The sequence below is a fragment of the Corapipo altera genome, unplaced genomic scaffold, assembly GCF_003945725.1.
Source record: "Corapipo altera isolate COAL_440 unplaced genomic scaffold, ASM394572v1 58, whole genome shotgun sequence".
NCBI classification, from domain to species: Eukaryota; Metazoa; Chordata; class Aves; order Passeriformes; family Pipridae; genus Corapipo; species Corapipo altera.
Genome location: NW_020884898.1, coordinates 2,184,519 through 2,209,318, shown reverse-complemented (window position 1 = coordinate 2,209,318; position 24,800 = coordinate 2,184,519). Strand labels below are relative to the sequence as shown.

The 24,800-nt window shown below is 40.3% G+C and overlaps 1 protein-coding gene across 25 annotated transcripts in view; it reads right to left on the bottom strand.

The window, feature by feature from the left end:
* BBX (BBX, HMG-box containing) overlaps positions 1–24,800 on the bottom strand; it is a 141,054-nt gene that overhangs the window by 95,344 nt on the left and 20,910 nt on the right. Inside the window, exons 3-4 of one of the 25 annotated variants that reach the window (XM_027648625.1) lie at positions 11,396–11,504; positions 10,826–10,909 (exon numbers count right to left, since the gene is read on the bottom strand). The exons of the other annotated variants lie outside the window; for them this stretch is intronic. The gene's annotated coding sequence lies outside the window, so the exon portion shown is untranslated. The remainder of the gene's footprint in view (positions 1–10,825; positions 10,910–11,395; positions 11,505–24,800) is intronic. 25 annotated transcript variants of the gene reach the window in all.

Here is a 24,800-nt window from a genome sequence, read left to right as displayed (position 1 = left end):
AAAGAAATATCTGAAGCTCTCCTTCTGAATCCTAAATACAGTAACTTAAGTAAAACTGCTGTACAAACTTGTCTCAAACAAAATTCTCCTCTTCATACAGAAAAGGTTCTCAGACTCTGAAAGAGTTTGTTTTGTGTTTCAGGGTTTTTGTTCCCCCTAAATAAACACAATGCAACTCTCATTATCTGTTTCTGCCCGACCATTCTCAGTACTCCCTTTCCTGGGTCTTTGTACAACGAGACATAACATTACAAAGTATGCCTATTAACCACGCTGAAAACAGACTATATTAAGGGCTGAAACAAAGCAATATCCAAGGGACTGGCTGTTCTATCACCCGATGACAGTCAGCAGACAAGGAAGGTAGCCAGGCAAGCACACTAAGTCCTGCGAGCTAGAGGTCTCATTCAGCCTTTTCCCTGCCACTTGACTCAGTTCAGCCACTTCAGAGAGGGGCTGAACATAAAATATACCTTACTCCCATGTGCTCCCAACTCCTGCAGCAGCCCAACTAATTCCTGAAATGCCAGATGCCCTCAGAGCTGATAACATGTGCATCCCCAAGCACGTCACTTGGGGCCCAGGAGAGCAAGTAGAGGGATGCAGCAGAGGGCTGGGGAGATAGGACCCACACACATGCACACACATGAATGCCTCTCCCTTTACACAGCTCTAAATAAAATCAAGCCGCTCATGTCATTTCCAGAGCCAGATTAGCTCAAGCATGGTGAATTTCCAATTCAGCTCATTCACCTCACTTTGATCTATGCTACATGCTGCCTTCTATTCATATCTACAACCATCACTGACAGCAGCAGAAAAAGTAGCATAAATCCAACAATAAAACACTTTTCAAAGTGAGAAGCTAATGAGAACTACAGGATTAGGCATTTTTTCTTTAATTTTTTTTAAACATTCTATTAGCCTGATATTAGTACGCTGCAGCACAATTTTATTTCTCTTGAAGCACACAGGAGATTAACGCACTGAATACACTCAAACCAAGTTTAAATAGACAGTGATTAGCTTTGCCCCTGGCCTTGCCCCTGAACCTTTCTCCTTGACCATTCAATTAAACCAAGCAAGGCATCTCCTTAGAACTATAGCTTTTAAGTAAACAGATAAAAACATGAAAATCTCAGAAGGCAAGCTAAACAGAACACTCAGTGTAAACAAATAAAATGATGACGCAGCAGCAAGAAAGATGGAAACGATTTAAGCAAATACTTGAAAACAATTTTCTTATTTCAGTATTTCTCCTCATTAGTCTGAACTATAGGTCATGCAGTTTCCCTTTAGATCAGTACAAAATTGCCATCTAAGGCTTTCAAACATACAGATCTCAAAGATGGGGTCTTGGGGCAGAAAATAAGGGAGAAAGGAAAGGATGCCATGCATATATGTCAAAGTACGTATATTTGGAAAATGAGAGACAGGGGATGTTTGTATATTTATATAAAGAACTGTATTACATACATATCCTATATGCACAAATAGAAAGTAACTGAAAATCTCATACAAAACTGCTTTTATATCATGTCTTTGTCACACATCCAAAGAACGTGTGAACCCCAATATGCTGCTGGGTAAACATAATCCTGAAAAGAGACATAGTTTTGGGTCAAGAAAATTCTAGTCCTGGTTTGCAAAGACTCAATCCAGAACTGCATTTCTGGAAGCTAATTCAAAAGAGGTTTTGGACTTATCAACAGGTTTTAAGTACTTCAGAGAGAAAAGGGAAAATTTTAGCTGAAGAAAACTTCTGAACATGACACTCTTAATGTGTATTAAGTTTAAAAACAGGACTAGTACTACACTTACCACGAACACTGAAGCACTCAGACACTAGAGCTTCAGAGCATAATACACCACCTTCACAGATCAAGCCATAGTTCAGGGTCAAGTCTCAACACTATAGGATTCTTGTCTTACAAAAGCAATTTTGAATTAAAAAAATAAATCAGCCACGTGTACTACTGTTTTGTCCAGCACATACTCTGCACCAGGAACTAGTCATATTTAAGGGCAACTAATGATTCATTATTACGTCTCAGAAATAAAAACGGATGTCAGGAAACACATGGAGCAACAACAGTACCACCTCATCAACTAATTACCTTGATAAAGGAACTACATGCTTAATACAGACACTGGCAAATACACGTTTATGAAACTGAAGCATTGTTTACACTGTCTCTAAATGACAGGAAGATTATTTAATCCTGAGCATCACAAGGTGAGTGGACCCTCTGCCTATACAATGAAAGTTGTAGCAAGGCTGTGGGAATTCTGTCTGGGCCTTAATTTCAACAGTCTGTTTACATTTTTCCCAGCCTAAAAGGCTTCATTCACCAATCTGCAAGATGCAAAGAAGCAGTAAAGATAGCATGATGTTGCCGCTGCTTTGGGAGAAGTTTTTAGTGTTTCTGTGAAAGCTTGCAAAGTAAGAGCTGGAACAGCAGAGCTTGACATAAAACCAGGTATCACTTGTAGTCTACACAACAAGTAGCTCAACTTGTAAAATTAGCTTCTTTAGACGTTCACTGCCTCAGTGAATCTAGCCTGACCTTAAGAACGTTTGGACCTTTGTTTTGCAAATCCTTTTGAAGTACTTATCAACAAACACCACAAATTAGTGATCAGTAGATGTTTATTATCCTGTAACTACTTAACTAAAAACCACGTTAACACTTCCAGCAGCTGGGAGATACATAACCCGTTTATTTTGGTGTATGTCTCTCAGAACGGACCCAGAACAGCACCTCCTTCCTGTACCAGCTCTTCACAGTTTTTTTTCCACTCTTGAGTTTATCTACCAGCAGGCTGAAGGAGTCATCTAGTGGCCACAGACAATTCCTGCAGCCTCGCAGCTTCTGCAGTCAGGCTGCGAGGGCAAGACAAGGTTTTTGATCCCTTAAAGCACTGACAAGAGTCCTTGCAGGTCCGTGATACAGTCCTTGCATCCATGTTCATGATGGTCCGTGTCCATATTCCCTAGCATGGCTAAGTGTTAGTTTCCCACTTCTGGCCCACATCAAGGCCAAATTCAACTTCTATTCTTCTTAAACATGCTTGGGAGTAGACAAGGCTGTGCTGTTTCTAACCCATATGTAGCTGTCTGTTCCTCTTCAGGGGTGGGCAAGCCTTCCCTGAATAATGTCGCTACCTGTGTGAAGCACTCGTTCAAGTGACACGGATCAAACTGCTAAGCAGCAGCATAGCAAGCCAAATGGTCCTACTCCAGCTCACATCCCTCCTCTACCATAAAGTTGTGTGTAGGTTTGGACAAAGCTCCTGGGTGTTTAGGTAAGATATCTCAGTCACAGAAGAACCATCCACCTAATAACAATGCAAAACTCAGAGAGAACTGGAACATGTTAAACATGTATTTAATGTATGAGTTAAAGTAACACTTTGATGAACAGTATTAACATCTATAAAGATCTTACTAAGCTTCATAAAAATTTGTAATGCTTTATCAGTTCTCTGTTCAACACCTTCAGTGTTGAACAGCTCCAGAAATTTAAGGCAGTATAATTTTACATGAGAATCTCAAATATTCATTCTTCAAATGAATGGTCATTTCAACTATATTAGAAAAGTGAAACACTGGTACTGGTTTTCCACATCAACACCTTAGTTTTAAAATAAACTCGGATCCATTTTTTTACTCTGAGTTAATTTGCATTACCTGTTGAGTGACTGAATCACAGGCACCTGAACACACCTTAGGTAAGACTGTACTAGGCTTTTTTTTGTTTCTGGAAATCACTTTGCTGCCACTCTAATGCCACGCTCTGGAAGAACATGATGCTACTCTTCCTCCACAGAGTAGGGATTGCTATTTATATATTTTCTTTTTAACTGTTTTGCATTGCTGGTCAGAGGTGAATCTAATACAGTGAGCATCAGGTGTTACTTATCATACACACACATACCCCTCCATTTTATAACACCCCTCTCACACAAACCCCCATGAAGTTTACCATCTTGTAACTCCATTCCAGCAGCAGCAGCAGCTTCCCTTCCCCAAAATAAGGAAATATCTTGTTCTCCAGACCTCTAAAGGAAGCCAAAAAGACTTCCTTAAATTCATACTCAACCTCCCTGTGACTCAGAGCCTCTATCTGCCTCAGTCACTTCAGTCACAAAGGTGTCAACTACCTTTTTTCATCCTATACATCACTTAGGCAATTCCAGTAAAAAATGGTATAAAAGTGCAAATTATGAGTATGGTATGACTAAGGAGCTCTGACCTATTTCCAGCTCAGTTGAAGGTGGAAAACAGTGGTACCACAACTATACCAACACGTGAAAGAAAAGAAAAATGAGCCCTGCAAGCCTTAATGTCAGAATTAAACAGAGAAGGTTCCTTCAAGATGGTGAGGCATGAGCAGCAAAATGATGTTTAAAGCTGGTATTTGGCTCAGTTGCCCCCTGATCTCAGCAGGCAGCACCTGCACCTTGCTTCACAGGTCTAGCAAATTAAGTCTTGGTCAGATCTGCTTTACATGGACAACCCACAGAAAGACTGATCCCAAAGCACATTTGGTTCTCTAAAGTGGAGGACACCTTACCCTTTTAGGTCACTAAATCACTAAGAGCTGTTTCTTGCCACTCACTGCTCAGGGGCCCAGTCACAGAGGTACTGTGAGACAACAGATGTGAACACCTGGAAGTTCCTTGGGTAAAAATGCAAGCAAATTCCATGTGAGACTACGTGCGTTGACAAAAATCTCAGTAAGTAGCGTTTTAGTGGAACTCACTTAAGAAGCGGGTTCTTTTTAGTCAGGACCAATAAAGAGTTACTAGGTTTCAGCTCTTTCCTTCTCCCTTCAAGACTTCAATAAGGCTTCAACACAGAGGCAGTGAGACAACAGTTCCGCAGCACTTAGAGGGTTGTATAGGCATGCCCTAAATCTATTTCTCTAGTTTTTAAACAGGCCTAATTTCACAGAATATTTTGAGTTGGAAGGGACCCACAAGGATCATCAAGTCCAATTCTTAGGTCAATGACCCATACAGCGACCAAACCCACAACCTTGATGTTATTAGCACCATGCTCTAACCAACTGAGCCAATCTCAGGGTCTAATTGCTTTGTCAATAAAAATAGTATCAATATTTTGCAGCCTTAACTGTCCAACATCACACAAAAGGTAAGGCTACTCTTAAGACTTTCACGCAAATTTGACTCACTCTAATTTTATTTCTTTATTTTATTTATGTATTTTACACAGAAAATATTTTTTGGTAAGAGCAATGAAACAGTGGGTTCACTACTGGCCTAAAACAGCATGCCAAAAAACTTCACTGATGAAATGAGTGGCAGACAGTAGTAGAAGTCTACTCATGTATACCATGTTAGGCCAAGTCACACTGTCCTGTCTCACACCATGTTTTCAGTGAACTGCAAGAGTGAATGAGGCTTAGGAATAGCCACTGAAGCCCATTTTGTCCTGTTATTACAAGAAAGGTGCACACACTTTTTATATGACATACATATTCATATATACACAGATGTATGCATTTATGTGTGTATCTATCAATATATACTTTTCTTCAGGCACGTGCAAGATAAAAGCAAACACCACACAGTAGGCTGGTTTGCGAAGTAGCCACACAATAAAAAAATAAATGAGTGGCACACTGAAAAAGACTAGAAATTGCAAAATACCACATCCACACTTTAAATACTTCCCTCCATGCAGTAAAATTAAAATGGGAAGCTCCTTCTGGAGCTTCTATCACTTCTTAATATGCAGATCAGCCAAAGCATGGTACTTTGTACAAAGTATGTACTTTGTTAGTGCTGCAAATACCTGGGCTGGCCCATTTCCTTTTCATAAATGGTTTATTATATTGACCAGGTTTTTATCATCCAAATAGATAGCCATAATTTGCCTTTCCTAGAGGTCTTACCACACACCACCTGGGAACTTGGGTTAGTTGGGTAGCTGCCTCTGCCTCCCCGAGATATTTCACTAAGGGAGTGTATTACATTCATCTCCCAGAGATGGCACATGGTTTGAGAATTATTTCCAGGTATAAATCAAGGAGGCTGACCATCTTAAAACAAACACAGTACTGACTGAAGCCTAAGCATCTCAACAGCCTCTATTTGCACTTTAATTACTCAGCAGAAATGTGTTAAACAGTATCAGTCAACTGAAGATGCCTTTCTTCAAGGACTTGCAGGACAAGTTGATATACCTCTCAGAACTGCCAGGAGCAAAGGATTTATCTGCTTTTATGTACATCTGTCAACTCATACTGCAGGAAATTTAGTCAGAAGCAACAGCGTAAATTGATGACAATACTTAGAATATATTCATTTTATTAGGAAAGCTCATCTGCAAAGTACCTCTTCTTCCTCTGCCTAACCACCACTTCACCAACACACCAATTTGGATTCCTTGTCTCACTAGAGGTCCACCAGAAAGCAGATGTCAGCACCTGCAGCAGAAATTTCCAGGTGCAAATTCAGAATTCACAGAGCAGGGACTCAAAGTCAGACATTCAGTGAAAGCCCAGCATCTAATCTGGAAAACCTCTACCACAGTCCTATTCCTGTGAGCACTTTGAATAAACCATGAACACTGCCACAGACGGGAAGGTCTCACTTGTGTTGTTAGAATATATCACAGTTTTGTTTTTTTTTTCAAATGGGCCTGGCTAGCTGCCTGCCTTATTGAAGTCTTGAAGGGAGAAGGAAAGAGCTGAAACCTAGTAACTCTGTATTGGTCCTGACTAGAAAGAACCTGCTTCTTAAGTGAGTTTCACTAAAATGCTGCTTATTGAGATTTTTGTCAACACATGTAGTCTCACATGGAATTTGCTTGCATTTTTACCCAAGAAACTTCCAGGTGTTTACACACCTGATTTGTACTTCTGAGTTATTCCACACACTAACAAGCTTCAAGGGGCAGCATCAGCTACCAAAGAAAGTAATTTAGCCAAGTATGGGAACATCTGTAGCTATATTACTATGATTTTAAACTTAAAAAAGCCCACATACATTCTCGTACCTAGCTGGGAACAGGAAAACTCAAGTTATTTTCATTTCTCCTACAGAACATTTCGCTTTGGAATTAGTCTGGGAAACAAACATTTTGTTTGAACACCTGCATATAGATATCCCTTTAATTTGAAAATATTTTAACCTCCTGATATCATAAAAGGCACTTTACTGTACAATAGTGATCTAACAGATAAAAGGTGAGGGATCCATTTTGAGTAGCTTTCCCCTCCAGTGGATCCTGCTCATCTTCAGTTGAGATGCACGAGTTTTTCTGGTAGCACCTTTCTGGGGCTGCTTTTGAAATAAGAAGTACCCTGTAAAGCATTAGCTCTCGTTACAAAAAGAGTGTCCTTCCATACTCAAATTTCATCACATCTGAAAAAATCTCAGATGCTGCCAGGGTTTCAATTCAGGTTAGTTGGCCATCAAGGAAGAATGAGTCCTGAGGCAGCCACACACTACTCCAGCTACCTGCCCTGTCCCTCCACAGCTGTGACCACGCTTCCCAGTGCAGCTCTCCCAGTATCATCCATGCAGAAGTCCATGGAGAATGCTGCTGCCGTTACACCATGTCCATGAGGAGGATGGATACACCACTGTAAGAAGGTGCTGCAAGAGGGGCAGCACCTCGGTGTCCTCACCAGCTGAAGCTGTGTATTTACAGAACCGTGGTCACAGCCCAGCTGCATCAATTTTCTTGAGGTATTAGGTCCCTTGTATTTTGCCATAATTTGCCTAACAAAGAAAGCATTATTCTTGTTGTTTACTCTTAATAAGTACCTTCTCCATTTACAGCAAAAAGAGAGAGCCTTATTTTTCCCTCCAAAAGGAGAGTTTCTACGTAGTTCTTTCAATCCTTTTGGCTTTATAAAAGCTGTGCAAGCTTGATAGAAACATTCAAATAAGTTTTCTTTCTCATTCTGAAACTATCATTCCTTTTGTTACTTTCACACAAATATAATTTTTGGTCTGTATAAAGTTTTCATTGATCAGTATAACTTTGTAGCTTAAGGTACTCTAAAATATTACTTGAAGATCTGAGGACTCAATCTGCCACATATTGCTATGGGTTTTCAATTTACTTTCGCAGGGCAAGGGAAGAAGCAGAGATGGTATTTTCAACTCTTTACTATCTGAGCAACTTCCAAGCAAAGTAAACACTGATCCTTTAATCCCTTGTCAAAATCCACTAGCATGGATTTCTGTACTTGCAAGGAGTCTCACAGAAGGTAACAAGGCCCTAACCAAATGCACAGGTCTACGTTAGCAAATCTCAAAATAGGATCTTTAACTTGGGATATAACATTTGACCACCCTAGCCAAAACACAACCCCAGTGAATTCATGGAGAAATATTTGTTGGTGTTTTTGCCAGCACTTGACACATAACAAAAGCTTGAAAACCGCTAACAAAAACTTCCTGAACTCTGTAAACACAAGCAACTACAATCAACCTGATATCTAAAAAATAAAAAAATATTATTATATGTTCCAGGGATACATATTCTTCTTATAGGCCATTGGAGGCGAAGCGGTCTTCTCTTTTTCAGGTAGTCCACTACTAGTGAAAATCTCAAGAGTAACTGATCATAATTTACAGCACCACCTCCAGACTTATAAATTTAACCAGCACAATGAATCTGTAGTAAACTGGTATTCTGCATCTAGACAGAGCTATCTTGCTAAAAATCAACCATCAACGCACTCACTGAAAGTCCCATGCAACTTTTAGTAACAGCCTGGCATGTAGCATGCTGTGCTGGGTCCCACAAAAGCAAGCAATGCAAGGCATCACCTACTTCAGAAAGGAACACAGGTGAAAGAGAAAAGCAACATCACAATTAAGACACGTTATCTTCAGCATCAGTAACCAACTGACGCTATCTGCTCTGGAAACTATCCAGACTGCAAAACCATGTTTAAAAGAGACATACAGGTCCCTAGTAGAAAAAACAGACAGTAGTGGTCTACTTCTGAAGATACATCCTCCTCCTCTTGCACTTCACTTAGCCTGCCCTTAAGGCTCTTCCTTGACAAGCAGTAAGCATAAAGCAGCTCGGAAGCCAAAAGCAGTTGTGTCCCCTGTCCCGTTTCTACTACCCATTCTTGGGGGCAATAGAGCTGTTCAGTTCTCCAGTCTGACTCCTAACATGACATATGATCCACTCAATAGTGGTGAGTTCTATCTTTATTGGGCAGAAGGAGTTAAGCTAATAAAAAACCCACTAATTTTAGCAATGATCAGTCCTCCAGTCCAGTTCATTATACAACTACAAAAACACTAGCACGGCCCCATAAGGTAGGATGCAAGGGTCTAAGGCTTGGACTGTTTCTTTCAGTGACAGTGCTGCCATTTAAACATGGTTTACCTATTACCTCTGTCAAATAAGTTTTATTCCACTTCCTTGTCAGGGAGCTGTATTTCAAATAATATGTGTATCTTCTATCTATGTTGAAGATGGGGTCAACATTACACATGTAGTGAACTGAAGGTGAAAAAATTTCTAATTTACTGTACCTCTCCCATTTTCCATCAAAATGCATCAAACTTTGAAACCTCTGTTTCCCCAGAACTGCTTTCAGCAAAGCTACCGGAGAACTTCACCTAAGAACTTATCAAAGCCTATATTTCTTTCATTTTATAGCAGAACGAATAAATTAAATTTGGCAGCACAGAAAACAGCTACTCAAAGCACACACTCTGGTCTGGATCAAGAGCACAAGCAATTCTGCTCAGGCCTCAGAGCCTGGGATGCACTAAATCCCCCATGATCCTCATCAAGATATTTGACTTCTTCCTGTTGTCCCCTGTCACCTGGGGAGCTGCTCAGACCTGCATTGGTGCCCTGTAGCTGTGACAGCAGCATCCAACACCTGGCTGGCCCACCACAGCTACGTGTTTGGAGTGGCTTCTCATGAAGAGTCCTCTGCAAAATCACTCAGAGCATCACGGGGAGAACGAACAATGTCATCCCACTAATCTGTTAACAGGAAGTAATGAAGAGGTGGAGAAGCAAAATACCCCAAAGTGTTTGTGTAAACCTGCCACCAGTTATGGATTAATAATTTCAGAGCTCCATTAGAAGAAATACAGAGAATAGTGCTCACCTTAAAAAGCTGAAAGTTAACTAATGAATCTGTGACATTGACATTCTTCACTCCATAAAGAAAAACAAATAAAAAAATTGCAACAATGTAAGAAGATGCCTTTCCATAGAAGCTGCCCGCTCATTGTAACTGAGATACTCTTTCAAACACTCCATTTTCTCTCAACCAACTTGACTTCCTTTCTGAGGGAGGCAACCGTAAAAAGAATTTTTTTTCCTTTTTGTATTTTGTTTCCATAATTTTATTTCCTCATATTATAACATCACGACACTCCTTCAAATACATCACATTGTTCTAGATCCACATTTATTACTAAACCACTGTACAGTCTCTTCTCTAGCATTACTCAATGCATCTAAAAGTTTTGAAACAACCTGAGCGTTTTTTCTATTTTAAGTTGTTTGGAGTGAACTTTATCATCTGTCCTTTACGGCTATATTTGTGTCATATCTATCTACACTTTTCAATGAGAAAATTTACAAAGTATAAACTTTCATTGACTACACATCTTTGCTACAGCAAAAAACATCATTTCCTGCGTATACTCCATTACAATATTAGTAGAAGCAAAATCATCTAATCAGAGATCATAACAATATAATTGCTCGTTTCTTGCTGTTGAGCCTGGGTAGGTTGTGACACTTGGTTCCTTCCTTCATCCACTCCATGAACCTACAGGACGTAAAACCAGCACTCACCTCTTCAGCCTTCCCCAGTCACGGAGCTGGCACAGAAATGTTTTCGGTGCAGCAGTCTACCATCCTGCCTACAGCCCGGCTTCGCTGCAACACAACAAAATCACCACGATACCGCTTTTCCAGCCTGACGTGTTTGCCTGTCAGAAACAGAGCCCGCAGCCACTCATAAAAATTAACTCCAGACCGATGAAAATAACTCTTTCAGGGGAGGAGTAGCAGCGTCGTTGCGAGGAAAAGGAAAAGCAGGAAGCTGATCTCAGCAGCGCGGGGAGCACGGACGGGGCGGAGCAGAGGCATGGAGCGAGGAAAAGTGGAGCAAAGACTCGCTGCTTATAGCTTGGTTTTGGCAGTACGACCGAACACCACCGCATTACTGAAATACCAGCGTTACGGCTGACACAGAGGCCAGCAACACCCCTTCCCCACACACGGGCACCGCACAGGCCCATGTCAGCGCTGGCGTGTGCCCCGCGCTCGGCACTCCCTGCACAGGTACCCGGCCCCCACCCGCGCTGCCTTCCCTGCCGGCACCACCGGGCCCAGAGCGCCCCCGAACCCTCTCCTGCTCACCCTGGCCTGGGCAAAGGGCTGCCGTGGGTGCCACGCTGAGCCCGCTTTCATGCGTGAGCCGGTTTGAAAGGGCACGTCCTACTCCTGCTCTTGCAACTGGGGGAACCTCCTATTGCGTGGTAAAAAAAAAATAAAAATGGTATCTTCTAAAGGACTGGACTGCCATGTTTAGCGTGTAACTCACTTCCTTTGATGAAGTTTAAAAATGAAAATAAGAAAAGAAAAAGAAAAGAGGGAGGATTCTTTAGGGAAACAGCTTAAAGAACGGAGAGGCTTTTCATGCCAAAATTCAAACTGACACCAAGGAGGGCTTTAACTCGACGACAGCACCTCCCACCCTGTAAGAACTTTCTCTCCCAAAAACATATGCTAGCCCCACCAAGGCCCCAGTTCCCAGGGGAAAGGAGGCCAAGGGAGCTTGCTCCCCACAGGATTGTTCCCTGCCGGGAGGGCTGATCTGGCTCCTGCAGGGTGGGACACCCCCACCTGCCCTCCCGGCCTCTGCAGGAGTCAGACTGCACCTGCTGCTTGCCATGCTGTCCCCACATTCCTCAGGAGCAGGGTTTGTTTGTATCATTAGGATAGCCTTCCAAACCCCACAGAAAACAGCAATATATAACATTCTAAATAAATGTGAGCTTGGAAAACAAAGTAAAGCCAAAAAATTACAAGGCAAGGTGGACAGACTATCACTAGAGCCATTGGCCAGTGTTTCAAAAGAATAATTAAAACCCATAACAAGAAACAGCATGTCAATGGATCTTCCTAACACTCACACAGCCAGGATCTGATCTATATTTCTCAGTCAAAAGCAGACATTCTCCATGCATTTAGGATTTTCCTAAGTGAGACTATGAAGATAAGCAGGAATACCCTGCATTGTTAAGACACTTGTCTTGCTCTCTCTTTCAGGTTTCAGTGGTTTTGCACGGCAAGATTTGTAGTACTTTGTATTGTTGGATACAGAATGGACACAGGGCAAAAACAAAAACAGTAAATCAGTTAAAGTCAAGTTCTTACACTTTTGAAAATCCTACCTGATGTCCTCTACATTATACTGACAGAGGCAAGGTGGCCAATCAATTTTACTTTTACCATTTCTTCCATGTATTTTCTCTTGTCTGCTCAATATAGGAACCTGTAGCATATCTAACTCACATTTGGAAGATCACATTATGAAAATCAGCAACTTCTAAGAAAGCATTCAATGACTCTGAAATTCACTGTGGTTTGTTCACTTTTTGACACTGTTTCAAAGTATGTCCTATAATCAGTCTGCAGACAAATCCAGACTGAGCTGGAAAAACAATCCCACTCTCCCAGCCTCTCTGCAGAGCCTGATGGCCTTCACTTCCAAGAGTGGGCAGGCAGGACTCATGCCTTTGTCTTCAGCCTTCCCAGTTCACAGCCTACCTTTGGTGACTGCAGTTACATCAACTCCTCAGGCTGTAAGCTGAAGGTCACTGATGCAGACATACATCCCTCTGTACAGCTACTCCGATGGAGCAGTCAGCTCCGACCGAGCGGATGCAAAGCCTCATTGCAGCAGTATCTTCTGGTGCTGCAGCAACATCAAAATAGCCACAAGGAAAGGAAGGCAGCCCAAATCTCAGCATGCAGACTAGGCCAGCCAGTGTACAAGCAGCAACACACCACATCCTATCCATCTTAGTATCAATGCCATTTCTGCACCTGTAGTTTGGCAGCTTGAACCCTTTTCATTCACACACTGAGACACTAATTTCACTCCCAGGAGAACTTAATTATTCCTTCTGGGGAAACTATTAGCACTGGAGTGACATACAGCTGCTTCCTTACTAAGGAAACATATAGCTTAAAGCCAGAACTATATCAGAATATATAGTGGGAATGTAATTTCTATACTCAGCTGAACAGATTTAAGTGAGTATTAAAACCAAGAAGCCACAAAACCTGCACAGGATATTGTGCTGAGGGTGGTGTGTGGAACAACAGCAGACAAGGTGAAAATACAGGTAAGAGCTCTTTCTTAAGAGTAAACAAACTAAGAGAAACAGCAAGGACATTCCCAAAGCTTTTCCAGTATATGTATTGTTACATAAATGCCTAGGCTTCTCTTCAAATCAAACCCAACACTTCTACAGTATCACTCACAGCTCTGGGAGTCCACCACACCTAAGATAAATGAGCTCATAAGCCCAACTCCAATCCTAGGGTTAGTCCATGTATTTCAGGGAAGCTGTTTCCTACCTGCTTTTTAGAAGACAGATTCTAAAACAATGAACACTGTTTTCCCCCTGCTTTTCAAGTTGATATTCAGTTTTGAAAAGGCACTCCTCAGTTCTCACAAATACTGGACAGGTATGCTGCTGCTACAGTGTACTGTACAGCCTCCTTCCTTCTCTCTGCTTCTTCAGTTCAAGTACACGTGCACCAGAGATAACATTTCATTAGATACAGAAGAGCAATCTCTGACACTCTTGACATGACAGACAAGGACAATTTATTCCAGCAACCTCAAAAGCACCTTTTTTTTTTTTTTTAAACAAAGAGGACTTTTAGTAGTCAATAAATATCATTAACTAATTTATGAGGTTAACTAACAAATCACTTAAGGCATATCTTTAACTTCAGCAATACACATCTTTAACAACAAAGGCATATCTTTTACTTCAGTCTATCCTGATTTAGTAACAAAATAAAACACTTTCTCTTACCTTCTTAATTAAATTGCTATTATTTATTTTGCAAACAATTTTTAAGCGTTCTGAAATACCCTTCTCTATCAGCCCACTTCAGTCTTTTACTGTTGAAGGCACTTCATCCTCAAGATGACAGGTCATACAAAGGAAAGGTTGGAGACAAAGGCTAAAGCATTGCATTGTTTTTAGTACAAAAAGCTCCATTCCTTTAACCCTGCCTTTCTACATAAGAAACTTCCTTGAGAAACTAGAGTAGCATCTGCTTGTACTTCAAATTACCCTCTCTGCTTCTTTCCCCCTCATGAGATTCCTTGACTGAGGTCATGAAAATAACAAGTACATTTTAAAATCAAAGTTTACCATTTCAGTAGGATTTCAGGGGCAGGACTGTGACAGTCATTGTTAGGCAACCATTCTTCTCAAGGTGAAACAGTTTGTGCTTAGCACTACCAAACAGTTAGACTTCTGTCATTATCTTTGCTGACCAGTGTTATTACCCTGTCCAGAGGTCTCCAACTTCAGTACAGATACAGCAGTAGATGAGCAGTTTTTAACACTGCAGTCATTACTTCCTATGGATCTGCAAAAGTAACTAAGAGGATTAGTCCATTGTTCGTAGATTTACATTAATTTTTCAGGCGTCTGTATCACCCACAGGACATTTTTTTAGTGTTTTTAGAGTAATTAAAAAAAAAGTTGAAAACTCATTACTTTAAATTGAGTCAGCTTTTTTCTTGTAGGGAGATACAAATTTTTCGAAAGCTTAAACACAGTCATGAAAAGGGATCATCCCTCAGCTGCTAGATAAAAACCTACCTCAGAAAAAAGGCATGAAGTAGGAAATAGGAAACATCTACAAGTATATGAACTCTTGTGCTTTGAACTCATTCATACACACTTAGAACTCGACTCACTTTGAGTCAAGTAGTCATTCTGCACTGTTTTAAAACTAACTTGAAGTTTTGTATTGCTTAAACTACAGTTGTCAAAATTCATTTATATGTGACAGTTTCTCATCTCTCATTCCCTGCATTACAGGCAGGTGGAGATTAGGCACCAAATTGTTTCTATATTTATTTAAAACAAGTCAGGCCAGAGATAGTTTGATCACAAATTTACTCACTCCGTCCATATATATATATATATCTTCTCCTGAACTGACAAGACAGGATGACTTCTGGCTTGTTGCTCCGGTACTGTATGAGCACTAAAATAACTTAGTAAATGACCAAGATGGGGAAGATCTGGTCAAAGACAACAGAAAGGGAAAAAGTAACACTGCATAGCTGAAAGCTTTCTCCTGCTAACCAGCAAGGAAATATAACAGCAAACAATAACATTAATGAAACAAACAAACATTTTGAAGGCATGTTTAAAAAACTCTGAAACTTAACCTGGAAGTGACTATCATTGAAGACATCCAAACAATTCCCCAACCAAATGTGATATCAGTCAACTATTGTAACCTTGCCTTCTGTAAAATTCACAAAAGAACTGTGCTCACATATACACAGAGAGTACTGCAGCAATACTAATAAAGTATTAGTATGGAATTGCATTTTACTGCAATTCCATGAAGAAATATAATATTAACTACTAAATCTAAACAAAGTCACCACTCAGCTCAAAATGGATACAATCCCAATCCAAAGCTTATATAACACTGCAATACCCCACACTTAAAACAATACTAAACAGATTCATAAAACATCCCAGAAAACAACATCAACCATCTGTGTATTCAGAAACAGCAGAATCACCGTTTTATGATTCCTGTATCTCAGCACTTTTTAGAAGTTGTATCAAATATTTTCATATATGCACACACAAACACAAATGCTTTCTGAGCCATGTAGTACATTAACAGCACATAGACAACAGTACATTTCCATCACCAGAAAGCCACTGCCCTCTTACCTGCTATACACACCCACTCATCACAAGCGTCAGAAAAACTTCAGGTACAAACGTCATACCTAAATAATGCACAAAATACCCAAGCCAAAAATCCTACCACAAGCAGCATGCTGTCCCTTCTTATCCCTCCCCCACACTGTTATCCTGAGAAGTTTAATCTCAGTTCTTCTCTGAGGTAGGTGGAAGGTACTCAGATACTACATACAATGTGGCAGAATAAAATCCTAACACTGTTGACCCCTTTTTAGACTTACCAGAACAAGTTACCAGCCAATTCAGACATGAAGAAGTTTGCTTCTCACAATGTAAGATCACACATTACTTGTAGCAAAAAACCCCCCAGCACATTTACAGTATCAAAGTTTCTTAACATTAGGAGGGTTTTGTCTAGTTTTTGCTTTAATAATAATGAGAGCTGTTCTCCATGAGGTTAAAATGCAAAACACACTTTTAAAAAGAAACTTGCTTTAGTACAATCTTGTTTATTTTCTATTTCTATCAGAAACATTTTCTTAGGACATATACTTCTGTTTTTAAAACAACCCAGTTTTTTTCCCTAGATATACTGATGCAATATTTTGTAAGCATATACTTAAAAGACATGCAAAGATTCAAAGAGCAGCTGCAAAGAAAGCTATTTCACTTTGCTAATTTGCATCAAGTTTTATGGTTCCTATCCTCCTTCCTAAATGGAAAACTAACTGTGATAAAACATTGAGCCCAATTAGAAACAGCTACTACACACAACTATTTATTTGAATGATTTCCTTTAGAGTATGTGTAATTGTTTTTACAGAATCCTTTAGTGTTTGGGCCAAATATTGTCATCTTTTCTACAGGGAGAAAAAAGCCCACTTCCTCCAGTTTCACATCTCATTCACTAAGTACATAACTGAATTCAAATCTTGATACATATAAAAATAAATCTTTTTAATTTAATTTATTTTAATGAAATGCTGAAAAACCACCATGGTAGCTTGACTTCTGCAATCAGGATACATTTGTAATTTTCTTCTGGTTTCAGTATTACCTCGCACAGTAGAAAGCCCAAGTTTGGTACTAATTCGAATATTGATTATTAAGATGGTGATCAAGTGCCATGTGAGACTTCAGCGCTCCAGAATCAGAGCTCAGAGTTTTGGAACTTAGTCCCACTGGTATCACATTTGCAAAAATTCCCTAAGTTTAGCTTTGTTTGGGGATGTAATCTGTGACCTGTTCCTTTCAGATTTAAGGGCCAAAAATCTGACAGACCTCTGTAGGCACAGGAATAAGTTGGGGAACAAAGGGGGTAAGATTCATGAAACAGGCAACGACTTAAAGAAATGTGTTTTGTCCACATCTGTGGACAGCTGGCGGCTGTGCCAGCCACGGCAGGAGATGAGATCAGTCTCTGTGGCAGCACCGAGCAAGGGAGGGAGCAAGCATGGAGGAGAGGTCAGGTCCCTGCAGGTGGGTTGCCATCCCGTTCTTGGCATATTCAGGTTATATTTTCCTCCATAAACATGCTTTCTGGAAAAGCAAGCAGGGCAACAAAGGCAGCAGGGAAATAATTTTCATTCAGTTTTACTTAAGAGCAAACCCAGCCTGACCTTTAACTGTCCTCACACTGTTTTAACCTACAGCTGCTCTCCCACCTCCACAGCCTCCCCCCTCCCACCCCTGCCCTCTGGCAGAGGGGGCCCAGGCACCCACTCTGTCCCAGGGTGCCTGCCCTGCTACTGGGGCACATCAGCACACACCACAGATCTGGCAACAGCCAGGCCTGGTACAGCCATCCCTGGGAAGCAGAGCTGCTAGGAAGATGGCTGGCCCCAGCCAAGGCCACCGCAGCTGTGAGCAAGGACACAGGACTCCTCCCTGGAAACATGAGGAAGGGGGGTTATGCCAGCATGAAAGCACCATGTAAATACAGGACTCAACATGCAAATCCAGCAAATAAAGTAAATTTTTCAACTATTCCTGTGGATTTATGAGATGTCACCCAATGTTCAGCTGTTCTTTTGTTTTACCAGCAAGTAATGACTGCAAACTAATTGAACTTGAGGTGCTTCTGCAAAAGCAAAACTTGCAAATTTCAAACTCAAAAAAAATAAAGTGTCATTTCATGTCCAGCAATAAGTGCTGCTTACTGTTTCATATACCAGAACAAAACATCTGCTGTGTATCACCTGTGATGATGTTCACTCTTATCTACAGATCTGATACCAAAGCCGGATATGTGAATCAGTGGCTACTACATCCCCTCTAAAACTTTCTCTATGTTTTGTCTACATACTATCTAAAGCTAAATGAGTAATTTTGGTCATTCAAGTTAAAAAAAAAAAAAAAGGAAAAAAGAAAAAAAAAAAAAAGACAACACTGTTTTTCCTCTGGTCTGTGGTTTTCTCCCCAGTTTGTGGGGGACCCAAAAGCTAAAAGAAGTTTTTATTATGCAACACTTCACTTTACTACAAGAGAACGCAAAACAAATTACCAGCAGCCAAAATTCACATTTTGCTTCAAACATGCAAGCCCCACCCCCAAAAAAGCCCAATCCAAAACCAAATTATTCTTTTTTAAATTCTAGGTTCAGCCATCAGAAGTCAAAGCAGTATGCAAAGTATTGATTTATGCACATACAAAAACAACAAACATCTTCATCAGGAAAAATCATATAGGTTTCTTGCATTCAAGTCTAAAATACATCTGTGGGACACTATAGAAGAGGGTGGGTCTCTTCCTGCCACTCCAGCATGAATGCAAGGAACAGATGCCAATCTACATTTTAGCTACCTAATTATATAAATACAAGCACAATAACAGCATTAATATATTGGCCCTTTTGTAATATACAAGCAGCTTTTTGGGGTTTTTTTGTTTGTTTGTTTTTAAGTGACAGGAAGAAAAGGTTTACAATAGGCCACTCGTTACCAAAGGACGAAATGCTCTATAGATACAAACCTTGTACCCTTGGTCTACGCAGACACACTTTAGTTGTTAGGCTGCAACACTGGCTTGCCAGTGACACAAACTCTCCTATTCCTGCATTTGTCCTGTACTCCTTAAGTTCAACACAGGTTAGCAGTAAGAGTATTTACATGAAAACCACAGTGCTGTGAAATGCAGCGGCTGCAGGGCTGACCCACTGCTGCTTTTTCTACCAATGCATTTTGAACTGCAACAGAAAGGTACAATGACCCACAGGAGACTGTGAAACTTCCAGCTGCTGATGTTGAACTTTAGAGAAGTCATCAGTTGCATCCCCGCGTGTCTCACCCAGCTGACCACCACTGCTGCTGCTCTCTGGGACCCTGCCTGGTACAGCCCAGGAAAAGGAAGGAGAGCAAAAGCAGCAACCCTTAGCTTTGGTGATGAAAAGACCTGAGAGAGGGCAAGTGCGCTTCTCTAGGAGCAAGAGGCTGCTGTAACAAGTGACCTAGTGGAGTTCAACATCTTCTCTAATGTTCACATTTTTGTCAAAGTGATTCCACTGTTACAATTTGATCTTCTGCTTGGGTGTGGTGTACATGTGACCTGTGAACTTAATGGCATCACTTATAAACCAATGCAGTATATAAACCACACCTACATATTAACTCCCTGTCAATGGACACCTATGTAAATCTTCAGCACACTAACTGTTCTGTTATTTTGTTTTTAATTTTACTTTTCCTATCACACATTTGGGGGGGGAAGGGGGTGAGGAGGGGTGAGTGTTAAACACAGCCTTGATACTAAATGGACTGGCACATACTAGATGCAAACACAGGTAACTTGGCCTCAGTGCTGACTTACTTCTGTATTTCACGGACATTCCCAAGGGCTCTAGTTTTCGATGACAGCTTCTTTAAGGAAGGGCAGAAGAGCATGGCAAAAATTCTACCTTGAGCACCAAAGGCAGTAAGCTCATCCTCCCCCACCTCCTCCAATTCTATAAAAGCAAAGCAAAAGCCCTCTAATAAGCAGATCTTATCCCCAACTACTTTTCACTTTCAACAACAACAAAACTTAATATAAAAATAAATACCAAGTTAATTGAATAATAATTTCCCAAGAGAAAGTACTGTTTTTAACATCCAGTGCTATAAAAGAAATCCATAAACAGGATTTGCAGCCTGCTAGCACAGGAAGAGTTGTTATTGCAGCCTAACCAGCTTTTACCTCTTGAAGGAACGTCCAGGACGTGCCCTCGTTGGATATGGCACCACCTGTCAGTGACTGGCCCCAAAGACTCCAGTTAGTTTTGGTAGCTGCTAGACACAGCAACCTGATTTTTAAGCCAACTGATCGAGTACTAGGAACTCTAACTACGGCAGCCCAGCCCAGCTCTGCGTGATCCAACCAACTCTTACTCAATGCAAGTTAAATCAGCGTGCGCAGAGCTCCACACTATCACTGCCAAACCCCTTCTGATACTCCTTCTGCCTTACTGAAGGCACACTCAGGTAACTACAAAACCATGTAGACACACACTCTTAAGGTTCCAGATGATGCCAGGTTTTATCAATAGGCTGTGTTTTAAAATGCTACATTTTAACAGGTGCTTTTAAAAAGTTGATAGTAAAGAATCTTTCCAGTTTTTCTTTAAAAGACACTGCATTCTGCATACCCAACTCTCTAGACCTCAAAATCCTTCAAATTAGCCTTGGGAGGGACACGTAGAACTCCTAACTTTGTTAATAAACAGGCAGTATATATTTGTCTGTTTGTCTGGCTGGACTCTTTATTGAGTTGGGCATTTACCAGAGGCTAGTGATACCCTGAATTCCCAAGCTGGTCATGGAGAAGAGAAAGCACTCAGCACCTCGGTAGGGGATCTGGTGGATGGGACAACTCCAATTGTCCCTAAATTAAACAAAATCAACAGACCAGCTAAACATTTAACTGAGGGTTTGGCAGATAGGGAGGGAAGACCCCGGGTTTCCTGGAAGAAGATACTTACACTGGAGAGGCACACGCCCCGTGCAGTCCTCTTTACCTCCCACATCTCTTTCCTCTAGAAATATTGTAATTAATTTGGATGCACACAGATATTGCCATCAATTGCCAAACTATTCAGTAATCTTTACTGAACCTCCCAGTTCACTGTAATAATTTTACATACACCATAAAGTAGGTATATCTCATGATCATTTATATGTCACTGCTGAGAAACAATTCCACCCATTTGTCCACTGTTCTCTGGAAAGCTGCCCTCTGCCCAATACACAGTCCAGAGCCTTTTTCTCTGTTCACTCTGTGGTCAAAATAAGTTGTTTGTACCACTTTTTCTAACCCTGGTATTATCATGATCATTGAACTTTTGTTCATAAAGAAACCTAAGAAACAAACTTTACCTTGATATAGTATTCTGAACACGCAGCAGTAGCAAACTCTTTGCAAGCCACATTAAGTTCCACGTTTGCAGCACCCAGGGACTACACTTAAAGAACACTGTTGAACACAGACACCACAGCAACACAGCATCTCCCATCTTAAAGTCTGACACTGATTTTTTTAATTGTATTTACATACGTGGAGTTTTTTTAGAATTTCTCATCAGCTTAAGTGACCCACTGCTTCTGAGCTGCAATGGGAATGAGGCATCTATCTCACCTGTGTGACTGAAAATTTCAAACAGAAGTAATGACAGATGTAGCTAGGTTTCTTTCAATAAGCAACAACTGCTTAATAATTCAAGCTGATAGTCATTTAAATACTGATAGTCTGAACCAATTGGTACAGAACTCTAAATTTGCACCTTTTCAACTGCATAGAACAGATTTCAACAGTATGTTCATCAAATGCTGAATTTTTGCTTAATTATTTACTTTCTAATAATTATTTTAGGTTGTTTATGTAAGAACTAAAATTCCATTCGAATTAGAGGCAAGTGAAAGGTGTAACCACTGGAAATCGCAAAGTTTTCACTTTGAAATTAAAAGTGTTGTCTGACTGCAGCCACTAAAAGTACTCAAGTCAGCCCTAACAACAAATATATAATTCCTGCAAAAAGAAGTATAAAAAGAAATGCTTCTGAAGCTCATATAAATTGGCAAGAGGATGGTATATGCTATTCTTTTATTGCAGCTGCTGAGAATGCTCATCTCTACCTTGTCCTGTCACCCCTGTCCCTAACAAAGTGTAGCTATTTTACTGGACAACACACACCAGTGCAACAGGTCTGTAAGTCACTACACAATTGGTTTTAAACGTCCTTAAGTTCCTTCTATCATTGCTGGAAAAACAACAATGCTATTTCACATACAGGCACGGAAGAATTTTCACTTCATTCATATAGTTGTTCCAGATAGCCCCATCACACATGCTTAGAAACTTCTTCTACATCATAATGACAAGCAATTGACACCAAGTGGGATGGAAGAAACTTAAATTTCTTGTGAGTTGAATTATTTTTCTTCCAATATCTATCTACTAATTCAGAAAACTACCTATTCTCACCTTCACCTTAGTCCTATTGAATTGCATTGTCTGTCCACATAAACAGCACTGCCCACATTCCCAAAGATACCTGGTTAATACTCATATCTGTCCTCTCATTCAAAAAAATAAAAATGGGCATTTGCTGATTTAAAATAAAATCTCATCACAAATTAAGAGATTCACAAGTCTCAAAACACCACTTCGTGGTCCATTGAATCAGAGACAGTCACTTTGTCTTATTACTGTTTTTTTCACTGTTACTTTCGCCAACTGAAACTCTCAAGTCCACAGATTTCTAAGACAGGCCTGAGAGATTTTTCAAAAATTAGAGACTTGGAACTCAAAGTGCAAGGTTAAGCAAGCATGAGGATATAACCACAGTTCTCAAATAATGTGTTTGATGAGATACTCTTGATTAAACCCCTGGCTCTTTTGTAGTGCTTCACATCCTGATCACACACTGTTTCAGGGAAGAGCTGACCATCAGCAGGTAAGTGGAAACAAAAGCAAGAAAAAGTGGAACAAGAACTCCAACAGCCTTAATAAAGATCAGGGTACTGGGAAGAGAAAGGAATAAATTTCAGCCTTATGTTCTGTATACTAGGCAACACAGTCTCACTAGTTAAGATAAACCATATTAATTATTTCCAACAATCCCCAAACTCTGCCACTTTTAATGCTGTTTTGATTCTTCATTTTCCAAAGAAAAACATCCCTGCAGCCTCACTGAAGCAGCAGAGAATTCCTTCTCTTCCCCAGTCCCTCAGTGCTGTTGCTGTGCCCCACCTCCATTCACAGCCACAATGCACTTTACAAGCAAATCACCACCACCTAGTGAAAAATAAAGGTCCTGTTTTGGTAACAAAGTAAGAATGCTTGAACTTTCTGTTTTGAAGATTCTTGAGGACAGAATCTCATTCATTTGACAAAATTATTCAGAAGTGTAAGAAACAGAAAAGTGGATTTTGGAAATTTTGGCCTAATTTGCCTATGATTTGAATGCATGCAACTACCAAAATCAGTTTATTACCTTTATTTTTCCTCAGACCTTGACTCTAGCATAAAACAGTTAGCTCCTGCCACCTTGTGGGACTTCATGGACTTCCCTGAAAGCTTGTATCAGTAAGCTAGTGAGTTAGAATAAATAAACAGTCAAGACTTACTTTCCTTGTGATTCACCCTGGTGAATGTTAAAATAAGAGAGAAATATTTATGGAGAGGGTATGCCATTTTGAATATTTTCTAGTTCATTATCCCTAGCATTGTTTATATAGTTGAATTGCTGTATTTCGTAGTCTTATGGAGGGTGTTTTAAATATTTAAATACCTGTCAAGAATCCTAAGTTTTGGAAGCTGATGTATCTAAGTTTAAAATAACATTATGATCAAATACTTGTCACCCCTAGTAAACTTCACATATTTGACAAAGATTCTACACAGAAGTAATACAAATTTAGGCTAAAAATCTTTGCAGTCAGGTGCAGTTTGGAAACCAAATAACAATCTCAGTCTCACAAGGAATTATACATATGTTTAACTTTTAATATGGTGATAACATGCCTAGTTCTACCAAAAGATCTGATTTCATATGTTTATTTTTTAACTATAATTTTCTATTTTATGTTTTTCCTCTCCTCATCCCCCTCCACTTCTATTATACATGGTTGACTTAATGAATGAGTGAAGTTCTCCAAAGAAGAATAAGGCCACTGGAATGGAAAAACTTTATCACCACAGTAACAAGTCAGTAAAGATGCCTGAATCTTCATCCTCGTGTCTTACATGTTGTCTACTGCCCCTCAGACAGGTAACTTGTCACACCTACTTTGTGGAGGTGGAAAAGACAAGAGCAGCAGCAATCAATGAGAAGGGATGAGGTTCTCTCTATTTAAGCAAAACCTCTGCTGCTCTAAATGCCAAAAATGAAAAAGCACAGAGGACTGCAGATGATGTGACTCCATGAACCTGATCAACAGCCTCAATGAAACTGCTGCTTTCTATTCTTGGTGCCAAGTGATTTGTTACAGGTGCACAGAAAGCAAGAATAGTTAGGGAGGAGCACTTCTTCCCCTCCAACATCCCACAACTGCTTCAGTGAACTTGCTGGAGATCTACCACACTGCGTACTTGATGCCAACCGTATGAAACTTAACTCCTTGGAACTTCCTCCTGCTAAAGGAAAAACTGTCAGACTCAAAACAGGAACAGCTCTTCCTGATGCCACAAGCAAATCACCGCTAGTAAAGGCCATAGTAGCTCACAAACAAACTCAAGAACAACAATTACAGGTTCACAGCCAAGGGAAATATATCGGGAATGTCTTTTTTAATCCATAAACAGATTGAATTTTTGCTCAACACTGAAATAATGACAAAACGTCAGGCTATGAATCAAGTTGGCAC